The sequence below is a fragment of the Cetorhinus maximus genome, unplaced genomic scaffold (assembly GCF_964194155.1).
Source record: "Cetorhinus maximus unplaced genomic scaffold, sCetMax3.hap1.1 HAP1_SCAFFOLD_402, whole genome shotgun sequence".
Taxonomy (NCBI): Eukaryota; Metazoa; Chordata; class Chondrichthyes; order Lamniformes; family Cetorhinidae; genus Cetorhinus; species Cetorhinus maximus.
Genome location: NW_027596348.1, coordinates 167103 through 182500, shown reverse-complemented (window position 1 = coordinate 182500; position 15398 = coordinate 167103).

Below are 15398 nucleotides of genomic sequence, written 5' to 3'. Positions count from 1 at the left end.
TCTCACTCTCACATTGCCTGTGTCTCAGTAACAGTGTGCGGTATCTCACTCTCACATAGCCTGTGTCTCAGTAACAGTGTGCGGTATCTCACTCTCACATCCCCCTGTGTCTCAGTAACAGTGTGTGGTATCTCACTCTCACATTGCCTGTGTCTCAGTAACAGTGTGCGGTATCTCACTCTCACATCCCCCTGTGTCTCAGTAACAGTGTGCGGTATCTCACTCTCACATCCCCCTGTGTCTCAGTAACAGTGTGCGGTATCTCACTCTCACATTGCCTGTGTCTCAGTAACAGTGCGCGGTATCTCACTCTCACATTGCCTGTGTCTCAATAACAGTGTGCGGTATCTCACTCTCACATCCCCCTGTGTCTCAGTAACAGTGTGCGGTATCTCACTCTCACATTGCCTGTGTCTCAGTAACAGTGTGCGGTATCTCACTCTCACATTGCCTGTGTCTCAGTAACAGTGTGCGGTATCTCACTCTCACATAGCCTGTGTCTCAGTAACAGTGTGCGGTATCTCACTCTCACATCCCCCTGTGTCTCAGTAACAGTGTGCGGTATCTCACTCTCACATTGCCTGTGTCTCAGTAACAGTGTGCGGTATCTCACTCTCACATCCCCCTGTGTCTCAGTAACAGTGTGCGGTATCTCACTCTCACATTGCCTGTGTCTCAGTAACAGTGTGCGGTATCTCACTCTCACATTGCCTGTGTCTCAGTAACAGTGTGCGGTATCTCACCCTCACATGTGTCAAAAGCCTTTGACATCACATTGTGCCCCAGTGGGTGCTTGTGGCAATATTCCCGGGTGTGTTGATAATTTGGAACTTATTGGAACTGTTGCCTTAAAGGGGGTGTGTAGTTGAGAGTCTGGTTAAAGTAGAAATCTGGGGAACTGTTATAACTGTGTAACTGTGATCTTCTGTGTGTGTTTAACTGTTTCTGTTCATAGGCGATAGTGGACTCATTACTTCTGACTACAGGACACAAGCCCAGCTCATAATCAATACAAATTGCAAAACAGTCGTGACAGCTTGTCCAAGTTTCTCTTGGGGGGGTTGTTCAGCCTGGTAAATACCACCTGCCTTATCAGAGCAATTCATAGACAGAGGAAGAGGGTATTTAGCCCCTGAGAAAACGCTGCCAGTTAGTTACACTTTGTTTGATCGGGACTTTAACACAAACTAGAACACTTGGATACCCAACGCTCCCTGCCGCAGAGGCGATGGTGCAGGGGCAGTGTCACTGGGCTAATAATCCAGACAGACAGGGGAAAGCTCCGGGCGGAACCTGGGTTCCAACCCCACCCCTGCAGATGGTGGAAACTGCTAGCACGGGCACAATGGGTTGAATGGCCTTCGTCTCCATTGTATGATTCTTATTTCCAACAGAGCAAATGAATCCGAAAACCTCTGTCAGCTCAATCACTATTCAGATCTGTCCCTCTTCCTATTAATTATAAACCTACTTGATTCCAGTTAATGTTGGACTCAGTTAGTGAACGTTCCCTTCAACGTGTCCAAGTTAGAGTCTACCCGCGCCACGTGTGTGTGATTATTAACTACAGAATGCTCTGTGTGTACATATAAAGTGTGTCTGTGCTCCAGCTATCTCATTGTGACTGGGAGGAGATCAGCGGAGAATGAGGAAAGCACTGCTTTTGCTGCTTGGGTTCCTGGTGCTGGTGCAGCCCATCACTGCCGATGGAGGAGTGAGTGCAACGTCTACATTGGAAAGTGAGTATATCCCTCAGTGCTCAATTTATAGACACACTGAGACGGGCAACGGGAGACCATTCAGCCCGTCAGGGCTGTGCTGGTATTCAGCTGTGTAAAATACATTGTAGCTTTCTGATTGAGAGCAGTTCTGGTCTGTTTATAACTTGCTTAGACAACACTTGGAGCACTGTGCACCATTCTGATCTTCATTATCCTTCGTATGACCACAATTGGATCACTGTGCACAGTTCCAGTCTCCGTATCCCTCGGTTAGACAACACTAGGCTCACTCTGCACAGTTCATGTCTCCGTATCCCTTAGTTAGATCACTCCGGATGCAGTCTCTACAGGTTAGGTCTGAATGTACATAAGGTAGACTAAACTTGGGCCCTCGAGGGCCATGACTGTTGGCATCAATGAAGTTATCCTTTCTCTTTCCTAGGTCGAGGCCTGGGATGTAATAAAAATGGAAGCACCTGTAGACCATTCGGGTGCAAGGCAAATGAGGCTAAAACGCTGGAGAAATGCTTCCTCTTTTTTAAGTGCTGCACGTCTAACTGAGTAACAAGAAGGGGAAATGTCCCCCTGTGAGAGCCGCCTGAGGCTCTGATTGAAGCTATCTGTAATTCCTGTAATTCTGCTTCTGACACATTGTGTGGATCCAATGACCCCTGACCCACTGCTTTCTGGATCATGTGAATAAAACTGGCTGCATCGATCACCGCCTCTTGTCCGTGTCTCATTTCTCACTCGGATCGGTGAGTCTCCATATTGACAGGGAGGGAGGGGAGGTCAGACAATGGCAGGGTCACATTGACATCTTATAACTCCAATGTAGACACACTCACAGAAACATAACGTAAAGACAATGCGCTAATCGTGTGCCCCCCATTCCTTGGGTATCCCGTGTCCCTCTGACAGGACTGTCCCCACCAGAGGTGACAGAGCAGTGACATACAGTCGGGAGAGGCTGGTCCTGGGTGTCCTCAACAAGACCACAGTCTCTCTGATGTCACAAGACATGAGGGCAAACAGGGGAAGGGAAACCTCCTGCTGACTCCCACCTACCGCTCTCCCGAATCTGATCAATCTCTCCTCCTCCATGTTAAACACCACATGGAGGAAGCACTGAGCGTATCGAGGGCACATAATGTTCTCTGCTGTGGGACCTGCATGTCCATCACCAAGAGTGGCTCAGGGTCACCGTTACAGACCCAGGTGGCCGAGCCCTGAAAGGCAGAATAGGCCTGAGGCAGGTGAACCAACAAGAGGGAAGATTCTACTCCAACCCATCCTCACCAATCTACCTGCTGCAGATACATCTGTCCCTGACGGTGTTGGTAGGAATGACCACCGCACAGTCCTTGTGACGATTGGCTCCTGTCTTCACACTGAGGACACTCTCCATTGTGTTGTGTGGCACTCATTGCTTTCAATGGGATCGATTCAGAACAGGTCACACAGCTCAAATCTCAACAACCACCATGCACTATGGGTCATCATCAGCAGCAGAATTGAATTCAAACACAACCTGCAAGGTCATGTGCTGACCACTGCCTGATGGACTTGTGGTCAAAGGGGTTTCTCTGCATAAATTTTCCCACGAGGGACAGGTGGTCCGGCACGGTCCAACTACTTGGAGCGTTCCGCGGCAGCGTGTCCAGACCCATCCTTCGCAACACCGGGGACAGGTAGAACCTCAGCACGTAGTGACACTTGGTGTTTGCGTACTGAGGGTCTACGCACCGCTTGATGCAGCCGCACACAAAGGTGGCCATCAGTATGAGGGCGATGTTGGGCACGTTTTCTCCCCCTTTATCTAGAGGCTTGTACATCGCGTTCCTTCCGGACACGATCCATTTCCAACCTCCAGATAAAGCGGAAGATGGCTCGGGTGATCACCATCGCGCAGGAGTGTGGAATGGGCCAGACCTGCGCCACATACAGCAACAGCGAGAGTGCCTCACACCTGATGACCAGGTTCTTACCCGCAATGGAGAGGGAGCGTCGCTCCCACATGCCCAGTTTCCTTTTCACCATAGACACTCGCTCCTTCCAGTTTCTAACGCAAGCCCCACTCCCTCCTGAACCATATCCCCAGCACCTTCAGGCCGTCAGCCCTGACAGTGAAGGGGACAAAGGATCGGTCAGCCCAGTTCCCAAAGAACATGGCCTCGCGCTTCCCACGATTTACCTTGGCTCCCGAGGTCAGTTGGAACTGGTTGCAGATGTGGATCAGTCTGCGCACCGACAGCGGGTCCGAGCAGAAGACGGCGACATCGTCCATGCACAGGGAGGCTTTGACCTGAGTGCCTTCACTGCCTGGGATCGTCACTCCTCTTATACCCGGATCCTTCCTGATGGACTCAGCAAAGGGTTCTATGCAACACACAAACAGGACAGGGGAGAGAGGGCAGCCCTGCCTGACTCCAGATTTAATCGGAAAGCTATCCGATTCCCACCCATTGATTGAGACTGCGCTACTGATCTTAGTGTAGAGCAGTTGGATCCAATTGTGAATTCCCTCCCCCAAACCCCCATTTTGGAGAGGACATCCCCCATGTAGGTGTGCGATATTCTGTCAAAGGCCCTTCTCCTGATCCAGGCTGATGAGGCAGGTATCCACACCCCTGTCCTGTACATAGGCAATCGTATCCCTGAGCAGCACGAGGCTGTCAGAGATCTTCCTGCCCGGGCACAGCGCAGGTCTGGTCAGGGTGGATCACCAACTCCAGAGCGGACTTGACCCGATTGGCGATGACCTTGGACAGAATCTTATAGTCCACATTCAACAGTGAAATGGGTCGCCAATTCCTAATTCCCTCCCTTTCCCCCCTTGTGCTTGTAGATGAGGGGGATGATGCCTTTCCTCATGGATTCTGACATGCTGCCGGCCAGGAGCATACTCTCGTACACTTCTAGCAGGTCAGGGCCCATCCAGTCACACAGAGCCCAATACAACTCCCGCCGGCAAGTCCTCGCTTCCGGGAATTTTACTCTTCTCCAAGGACTCAAGGGCCTTAGTCAGTGCGTCAGGAGTTAGCGGCTTGTCCAGGCTCTCCCGTGTACTGTCGTCTAAGACCTCTCCGTGATAGAGGGCAGGAAGGACTGGGAATCCGTGCTGTCTGTGGGCTTCACGTCATACAATCCGGCATCAAAAGGGATTTGCTGATCCTCGAAATGTGGGACCGCGATGTCTTTACTGAGCCGTCTTCTTCCTTCAGGCTGCTGATCACAGAGCTCTCTCTCTCTCTGTACCTTTTGGAAGAAGAAACGTGAGCGCGTCTCATCCTGCTCCACGGAGCGGACTCTGGATCGGAAGATGATCTCGGAGGCCTCCGAGGCAAAGAGCGAGGCTCTTGCTGGCTCTTCACCTCTTGGAGTTCCTCCTTGACATCGACCCCCATCGACTGCAGCCGGAGCAGGTCCTGCAGGTTTTTCTGGAGTCGGGACATTTCCCTCTGTCCCTTTCTAGCTTTCCGGGTGCCTTTGAGGATGAGAAACCTCTTGATGTTTCCTCAATCGCTTCCCACCCAGTGTGTCAGGGACTCAAAGAGGGGGTTTCACACTTCTCCAACCTTTGTCATCCCTCTTGAGCTCCTCAATGTTCTCTGGGGTCAGCAGTTGCACGTTTAGCGTCCATGCTCCCTCCCCGCCCACCCTCTGGTCTTCCTCTAAGTGACAGTCAGCCAGTAGGAGGCAGCGGTCAGAGAAGAACACCGGCTTGGCGTCGGTGGATCAGACTGCGAACGCACGGGACACAAACAGGAAGTCTATCCTGGAATGGATGGACCCGTATGGCCGCGACCAGGTGTATCTACGCTGCGCTCCGTCTGCAGGGTTGCTGAAGACATCGTGACGTTGGCTTTTCAGTTATAATTCTGACAGTGTGATTATGTTGGTGCAGCCGGGTGTCAACGTGAACCCGCCATTGTCTGACCTCCCCTCCCTCCCTGTCAATATGGAGACTCACCGATCCGAGTGAGAAATGAGACACGGACAAGAGGCGGTGATCGACGCAGCCAGTTTTATTCACATGACTCAGAAAGCAGTGGGTCAGGGGTCATTGGATCCACACAATGTGTCAGAGCCGGAATGATGGAAATTACAGTTAGTTCCAGTCGGATTCATGGACGATTCACACATTGGGACATGTTATGTTTAGGAAGTGATGTTAGTGACGCAGCAATGGAGCCATAACGTGCAGTGTCCCCTGATCCGCCTCTCGTACCTGTAACATCGGAAAAACCTGCAGGCGCCTCTCAAATCCTCGCAATATTGGGGTGGTTCTGGGAAACAGAAAGGAAGAGTTCACTGTTACCAACTTTCAGAGCCCTGCCGCACCTCGGTGCCATGTACCCAAATACTCTGGAGACCAGAAAGGGGCACAGGGCTCCAAGGTTGGGCTAAAAGAGTGACATGGAGACCAGAATTGTACACAGTTATCCAGCTGTGGTCTAACCGAGGGATGTGGAGACCAGAACTGTGCACAGTGCTCAAGTGTGGACTAACTGAGGGATATTGAGAACAGAACTGTGCACAGTGCTCCAAGTGTGGTCTAACTGAGAGATATGGAGACCAGAACTGTGCACAGTGCTCCAAGTGTGGTCTAACTGAGGGATATGGAGACCAGAACTGTGCACAGTGACTCCAGGTGTGGTCTAACTGAGGAATATGGAGACCAGAACTGTGCATAGTGCTCCAAGTGTGGCCTAACCGAGGGATATGGAGACCAGAACTGTGCACAGTGCTCCGGGTGTGGTGCAACCAAGGGATATGGAGACCAGGACAGTGCACAGTGCTCCAAGTGTGCTCTATCCGAGGGATATGGAGGGTGGAAATGTGCAGAGGGCTCCAAGTGTGGACTGACTGAGGTATATGGAGACCAGAACTGTGCACAGTGCTCCAGGTGTGGACAAACCAATGGACATGGAGACCAGAACTGTGCACAGTGCTCCAGGTGTGGACAAACCATGGGATATGGAGACCAGAACTGTGCACAGTGCTCCAGGTGTGGACAAACCAAGGGAAATGGAGACCAGAACTGTGCACAGTGCTCCAGGTGTGGACAAACCAAGGGATATGGATACCAGAACTGTGCACAGTGCTCCAAGTGTGGTCTAACCGAGGGTTATGGGGGGTGGAACTGTGCACAAGGGAAATGCCGCAGATTCTATATGAAGGGGGTTGGGACAATGGAGGGATTTGGAAACACAGGCCAGGGGTCTAGGTGCCCTCCCGCCCGGCAGGACATTACAGTCCCAGCGGAGTGAACGGAGATTAAAATGTCTGACCACATCCACCATGGGGAGACACACTGCGGCAGGGCCATAAAACACTGACCAAAGCTAATAGTTAACGTAGGATCTAACCGAGGGTCAGCATGTCGATGAGAAGCACAAGGCGACTAGGAAAGCTGCTTGGGATTTCATCGAGGAGGATGATTATTTTTCTTTAAAGGTGATTTATGGAAGGGTGCTTAACTGAGATGGACAGCTTTCTGTTTGGGAAAAGCCTTAAGGGTTGTGGAACAAAGATGGGCGGATTTAGTTAAGACGCCAATTGATTGGTAGCATGAAGAGGCTGAATGGCCTCCTCTTCATTCTCTGAATGTTTCTGCTGTGTCACTCCTGGGAGAATTAAACTTACGGCGCCTCCTTGGACTCACGACTCCACCCTCAGCGATGGGCTGTAGCAGCACCAGGAGTCCAAGCAGCAAGAGCAGTGCTTTCCTCATCTTCCACTGATCCTCTCAGAGTCACAATGAGGTGACTGGATTACGGCTGCCCTTTATATCAACGCATGGAGCATTCTGTAGTTAATATTCACACAACCACATGGTGAGCACTGGCTCCAACTTGAGCTTGTTAAAGGAGCTGTTCATTAACTGAGACCAACAGTTTCTCGAGTGAAAGACTAAATGTGCCTCCCAAGTCATCCTTTATTTCATTAGTATTCAGAGAGACAGATCTGTGTAATGATTGAAATGTTGGAGGATTAAAGGGATGCTTCACTGTGTTTAAAGTAAATATATTATTGCAATATAGGCATCCATTTGGCCCAACGAGTCTCAGCTGGCTCTTTGAAAGATCTACTAAATTATGCCTCCTCAACCTATTCTCTTCACCCACCGCCCCGCCATTATGTTCCCAGTCAATTATTGATACAATTCCCCTTTGATAAGTTGCTATTGAATCTGCTTCCATTATCCGTTCGGGCAGCACATTCCAGATCACAACAACTCTTTGTGTCAAAAGGAATTCTCCTCATCTTCCTTCTCGTTCAACTGCTAAACATTTTAATTTGTTTCCAATAAGTTTCTAATCTCCCGACATTGAAATTATCACTGCCCTTCTCGAGTACCTAGCGCCTCTCCCACCCGCCCCCTCACATCTTAATTACCGCCCCACTCGGTACCTTCAACCCTGGAAATTCTGCTCTCGATTAGCACATTCCCACAAACCCCTATCCATTCCCTCTTCCCAGGGGTCCTGTCTTCGTTTCTCCCTCACTGCCGTCTATCTGCATGTACTGGATGGGCTGCATAGCTTCCTGAGCCGTGATGACTCTATGAACCTCCCTTTAATGGGTTTTCAATTGTTTCCCAGTGATGGACATTAGCTGGAGACTAAACTACTCTCCTGTATCCAGCAGTGGGATGAAAGTTTGGAGCTGTCTGGAATGCAATGAGTGGATAAAGAGTTCCATGCGAGAATCAGAGTTGAAGCACACATTAGTCACTATGAGCAGTTTACCGGCCTGTTAAATATTTCCCTGGAACACGGAACTGACCGGACACCAGGTGCCATCCTGTCTGACAGCCTTGAACAAGGTGTGAGGATCTGACAGGAATGGATCAGCACAGGATAGGGTCCAGCAGCTCACTGCCCGTCTGTGTGGACAATACACAGGCTTTAATCTTCTAAATATCCTCAGTAGCCCCTCCAGGGCTCTCACATCCTCCCTCATGTGTGGTGATCAGAGCTGGATGTACTCATCTAGCTGCGGCCTAACCAGGGCTTTATAATTGTTCAGAGTATCTTCCCCTGATTTTGTCCCCAATACCTGTATTTTTGAGTGTCAGGTAATGACCATCTGCAACAAGGGAGAATCTATCCATCGCCTCTTGACATTCAATGCCATTGCCATCGCTGAATCCACCACTAACTTCATCCTCGGGGTTACCATTGACCAGAAACTGAACTGGACCAGCCATATAAATACTGTGGCTACAAGAGCAGGTCAGAGGCTGGGAATCTTGCGGAGAGTAACTCACCTCCTGACTCCCCAAAGCCTGTCCACCATCAAAAAGGCACCAGTCAGGACTTTGATGGATTACTCCCCACTTGCCTGGATGAGTGCAGCTCCCAAAACACTCAAGAAGCTCGACACCATCCGGGACAAAGCAGCCCCACTTAATTGGCACCCCATCCACAAACATTCACTCCCTCCACCACCGACGCACAGTAGCAGCAGTGTGTACCATCGACAAGATGCACTGCAGCAACTCGCCAAGGCTCCTTCGATAGCGTCACCGAAACACACGACCTCTTCCATCTAGAAGATTAAGGGCAGCAGACACATGGGAACAGCACCACCTGGAAGTTCCCCTCTGAGCCCCTCACCATCCCGACTTGGAAATATATTGGCCGTTCCTTCACTGTCGCTGGGTCAAAATCCTGGAGCTCCCTCCCTAACAGTTCTATGGATGTACCTACACCACCGGGACTGCAGCGGCTCACCACCACCTTCTCAAGAGGGAATTTGGGTGGGGCATTAAATGCTGGCCTAGACAGAAATGCCTACATTCCCTGAATGAATTTTAAGAAATGAAGCCCAATACCCTTCACACTTCACTAACTGCTCTCTCATCCTGCCCTGCCCAATGTCAAAGATGAAATTTCGGAACACCTCATATCCCTCTGTCTCTGAACGCTCTTTAAAATTGTGTCATGTAGCCCATAATGTCTTTCCCGATTCTTTCTGTCAAAATGTATCACCTCATACCCCTCTCTACAAAATTCCATCTGCTGCTTTTCTGCCCATTCTGCCATCCTATCTACGTCCTGTTTCCATCGATATCTATTGTCCTCACTGGTTGCCATGATTTCAAATATTGTTTCATCGACAAATTTTACTGATGTTAGTAATTGGGGGAACAGCACTGTCTACATGCTCCAATCTGACAAACAGCCCTTTACTCCAAGAGCATTTGTGCTGGATCATCGGCTGAGGGAGGGCAGTAGACCGGAATCAGAAGGAGCCATTTTCTTGCCCATGTTTGACCTGATGTCATGAGTCAATATTGAGGTCTCCAATGGAAACTCCCTCCCGCCTGCAGAGCACTGAGTCACTGCCGGTGGGACAGGGACATACCCAGGGATGGTGATGGACACGTCTGGGACAATGGCTCTGAGGCATGACTCTGTGAAAATGATTATGCTGGAGCTACAGGACCTGAATGTGGCCCTGCCACTGTCTGACCTCCCCCTTCCCTCCCTGTCAATGTGGAGACACACCGATCCGAGTGAGAAATGAGACACAGACAAGAGGCGATGACCAACGCAGCCAGTTTTATTCACATGATCCAGGAACCAGTGGGTCAGGGGGCACGAGCCCTACACAGTCCGTGGAGCCTCTAGACGGTGCTGGAGTCACGGGCCTTGCTGACCCAAACGTGATTCCTCCTTTTATGATTCGCTTCACCACGCAGCATTCATACAACCAATAGCACTTGTGGCGTGTCAAACCCTCGTTTCTGCAGCACTGTCCCCGTTGACAGGTGCCCCCTTTAATTCTGTCACATGCAGAGACAACACCTGAAATGCAGAAAGGAATCCGCTGTTGATTCCACCAATAAGGACCCTCGACTCTCCCTCAAACATTTATTATGTATCACCCTAAATGTTGAAGTCCCCCTTTAACTACCACATACCGATATTGCAGTATTGCCTGTTTGGAATGTGAGGCCTAGACAAAGGACATGGAGCACAGGAGTACTCACAGCGTTCGATTGGTGGCCTATCCAAGCGATATGGAGAGCAGAACTATGCACAGTGCTCTGAGTGTTGTTTAAGGGAGGGATATGGAGGCCACAACTGTGCACAGTGCTCCGAGTGTGGACAACTGAGGGATTTGGAACCATAACTGTGCAATGTGCTTCAAGTGTGGCCAGGCCAACGGAAATTGAGAGCATAACTGTGCACAGAGCTCCATGTGTGGCCAGGCCAATGGATATGGAGAGCAGAACTGTGCACAATGGTCCAAGTGTGGTCTAACAGGGTTATGAAGACCAGAACTGTACACAGTGCTCCAAATGTTTTCTAACCGCGGGATATAGAGACAAGAACTGTACACAGTGCTCTAAGTGTGGCCTAACCGAGCGATATAGAGACCAGAAATGTGCCCAGTGTTCCAAGTGTCTCAGGCCGAGGGATATGGCGACCAGAACTGTGCACATTGCTCTATGTGTGGTCCAACAGAGAGATATAGAGACCAGAACTGAGCACATTGCTCTGCGTGTGGTCCAACTGGGTGATATGGAGACCAGAACTGTGCACAGTGCTCCAAGTGTGGTCCAGCTGAGTGATATGGAGACCAGAACTGTGCACAGTGCTCCAGGTGTGGCCGGCCAGAGGATTATAGGTGTCCAAAACTGTGCAAGTGCTTCAAGTGTCATCATCCGAGGGATACTGAGGACAAAACAGTGCAAAGTGCTCCGAGTGTGCTGAACTGAGGGATATGGAGTCCAAAACTGTAGACAGTTCTACAGGTTGGCTGGACAGAGGGATATGGAGACCAGACCGGTGCACAGGGCATCAAGTGTGGCCTAACCAAGGATTATGGAGTCCGGAATTGTGCACAGTGCTCCAAGTGTGGCCAGACCGAGGGATATGGAGAGCAGAACTGCACACAGTGCACCAAATGTGGTCTAACCAATGGATATGAAGACCAGATTTGTGCCCAGTGCTCCAGCTGTAATCCATTCGAGGAATAAGGAAACCAGAACTGTGCACAGTGCTCCAAGTGTAACCAGGACAAGGGAAATGGAGACCAGAACTGTCCACAGCACAGCAAGTGTGGTCTAACCATGGGATATGAAGACAAGAACTGGGCACAATGCCCCAGATGTGGTCCAATCGAGGGTTTGGAGACCAGAACTGTGAACAGTGCCCAAGTGTGGTCAACCGAGGGATATAGAGACCAATATTGTGCACAGTGCTCCGAGTGTTGGTGAACCGAGTGATATGGAGACGGAAACTGTGCACAATGATCTGAGTGTAGTCTGAATGACGGATATGGAGACCAGGACTGTCCACAGTGCTCCAGGCATGGTCTGCCCGAGGGTAAACGAAACCAGAACTGTGCACGGTGCTCAAGGTTTGGTCATAACAATAGATATGGTGGCCAGAACTGTGCACAGTGCTCCAAGCACGCTCTAACCGAGGAATAGGGAGACCAGGTCTGTGCACAGTGCTCCAGATGTGGTCGAAATGAGGGATATTGAGACCAGAACTGTCCACAGTGCTCCAAGTGGGTTAGGCCAAGGGTTATGGAGGCCGAAACTGTCCACAGTGCTCCAAGTTTGGTCTAACTGAGGATTATGGAGACCAGAACTGTACACAGTGCCCCGAGTGTGGTCTATCCTTTGTAGGGCCAGTGTATCACTCTCTTCTCCCAATGAGACCAGGATCCCTCTCTGGCGTGATTGAGCTCACCCAGAGGTACAGCCTCCACCCTCCCCTTCTCGAGTGCCTAGCTCCTCTCCCACCCGCCCCCTCACATCTTAATTGCTGCCCCACTCGATACCTCCAACCCTGGAAATTCTGCTCTCGATTACCTCATTCCCACAATCCCCTATCCATTCCCTCTTCCCAGGGGTCCTGTCTTCATTTTTCCCTCACTGCCGACGCTCTGCATGGAATGGATAAGCCGAATGGCTTCCTGAGCCATGATGACTCTATGAACCTCCCTTTAATGGGTCTTCAATTGTCTCCCAGTGATGGGCATTAGCTGGAGACAAAACAACTCTCCTGTATCCAGGAGTGGGATGAAAGGTTGGAGATTTCGGGAATGCAATGTGTGGATAAAGAGTTCCATGTCGGCCATCAGAGCTGAAGCGCAAATCAGTCACTTTGAGCAGTTTACCGGCCTGTTAAATATTTCCCTGGAACACGGAACTGACCGGACACCAGGTGCCATCCTGTCTGACAGCCTAGAACAAGGTGTGAGGATCTGACAGGAATGAATCAGCACAGGATAGGGTCCAGCAGCTCACTGCCCGTCTGTGTGGACAATACACAGGCTTTAATCCTCTAAATATCCTCAGCAGCCCCTCCAGGGCTCTCACATCCCCCCTCATGTGTGGTGATCAGAGCTGGATGTATTAATTTAGCTGCGGCCTAACCAGGGCATATAATTGGAACCATAACTGTGCACAGAGCTCCAGGTGTGGCCAGGCCAAGTGACATTGAGAGCAGAACTGTCTACAATCTTCCAAGTGTGGTCTTACAGAGGGATATGGAGACCAAAACTGTACACAGTGCTCCGAGTGTGATCTATCCTTTGCAGGGCCAGTGTATCACTCTCTTCTCCCAATGAGACCATGATCCTTCTCTGGTGTGACTGAGCTCAACCAGAGGTACAGCCTCTACCCTCCCCTTCTAGAGAACTTAGTTCCTCTACAACCCACCCCCTCACATCGTTATTGCCACCCCATTCGGTACCTCCAACCTTGGAAATTCTGGTCTCTATTACATTATTCCCACAAGCCCGTATCCATTCCATCTTCCCAGATGTCCTGTCTTCGTTTATCCCTCACTGCCATCTATCTGCATGGACTGGATGGGCCGAATGGCTTCCTGAGCAGTGATGACTCTGTGATCCTCCCTTCAATGGGTTTTCAATTGCCCACCAGTGATGGGCATTAGCTGGAGACTAAACTACTCTCCGGTATCCAGGATTGGGATAAAAGTTTTTAGATGTCTGGAATTCAATGTGTGTATAAAGAGTTCCATGTCGGCCTTCAGAGCTGAAGCGCAAATCAGTCACTTTGAGCAGTTTACCGGCCTGTTAAATATTTCCCTGGAACACGGAACTGACCGAACACCAGGAGCCATCCTGTCTGACAGCCTTGAACAAGGTGTGAGGATCTGACAGGAATGAATCAGCACAGGATAGGGTCCAGCAGCTCATTGTCCGTCTGTGTGGACAATACACAGGCTTTAATCTTCTAAATATCCTCAGCAGCCCCTCCAGGGCTCTCACATCCTCCCTCATGTGTGGTGATCAGAGCTGGATGTATTAATCTAGCTGCGGCCTAACCAGGGCTTTATAATTGTTCAGAGTATCTTCCCCTGATTTTCTCCCCAATACCTGTATTTTTGAGTGACAGGTAATGACCATCTGCAACAAGGGAGAATCTAACCATCGCCCCTTGATGTTCCATGGCATTACCATCACTGAATCCACCACTATCTACATCCTGGGGGTTACCATTGACCAGAAACTGAACTGGACCAGCCATATAAATACTGTGGTTACAAGAGCAGGTCAGAGGCTGGGGATGCTGCGGAGAGTAACTCACCTCCTGACTCCCCAAAAGCCTGTCCACCATCGACAAGGCACAAGTCAGGATTTTATTGGAATACTCCCCACTTGCCTGGATGAGTGCAGCTCCCACAACACTCAAGAAGATCGACACCATCCAGGATAAAGCAGCCCCACTTGATCAGCACCCCATCCAGAAACATTCACTCCCTCCACCACCGACGCACAGTAGCAGCAGTGTGTACAATCTACAAGATGCACTGCAGCGACTCACCAAGGCTCCTTCGATAGCGCTGCCCAAATCCACATCCTCTACCATCTGGAAGGAGAAGGGCAGCAGGCACATGGGAAAACCACCACCTGGAAGTTCCCCTCTGAGCCTCTCACCATTTTGACTTGGAAATATATCGGCCGTTCCTTCACTGTCGCTGGGTCAAAATCCTCAAACTCCCCCCCTAACAGCGCTATGGATGTACCTACACCACAGGGACTGCAGCGGCTCACCACCACCTTCTCAAGAGGCAATCTGGGAGGGGCATTAAATGCTGGCCTAGTCAGCGATGCTCACATTCCATGAATGAATTTTAAACAATGGAGCCCAATCCCTCCACGCTTCACTAACTGCTCTCTCATCCTGCCCAATGTCAAAGATAAAATTTCAGAACACCCCATATCCCTCTGTCTCTGAACGCTCTTTAAAATTGTGTCATGTAGCCCATAATGCCTCTCCCTATTCCTTCTGTCAAAATGCATCACCTCATACCCCTCTCTACAAAATTCCACCTGTCACTTTTCTGCCCATTCTGCCCTCCTATCTACATCCTGTTTCCATCGATATCTATCGTCCTCACTGGTGGCCATGACTTCAAGTGTTGTTTCATCGACAAGTTTAGGAATGTCACCGTATTCCTGATGTCAGTAATTGGGGAACAGCACTGTCTACATGCTCCAATCTGACAAACAGCCCTTTACTCCAAGAGCACTTGTGCTGGATCATCGGCTGAGGGAGGGCAGTAGACGAGAATCAGAAGGAGCCATTTTCTTGCCCATATTTGACCTGATGTCATGAGTCAATATTGAGGACTCCAATGGAAACTCCCTCCCACCTGCATAGCACTGAGTCACTGC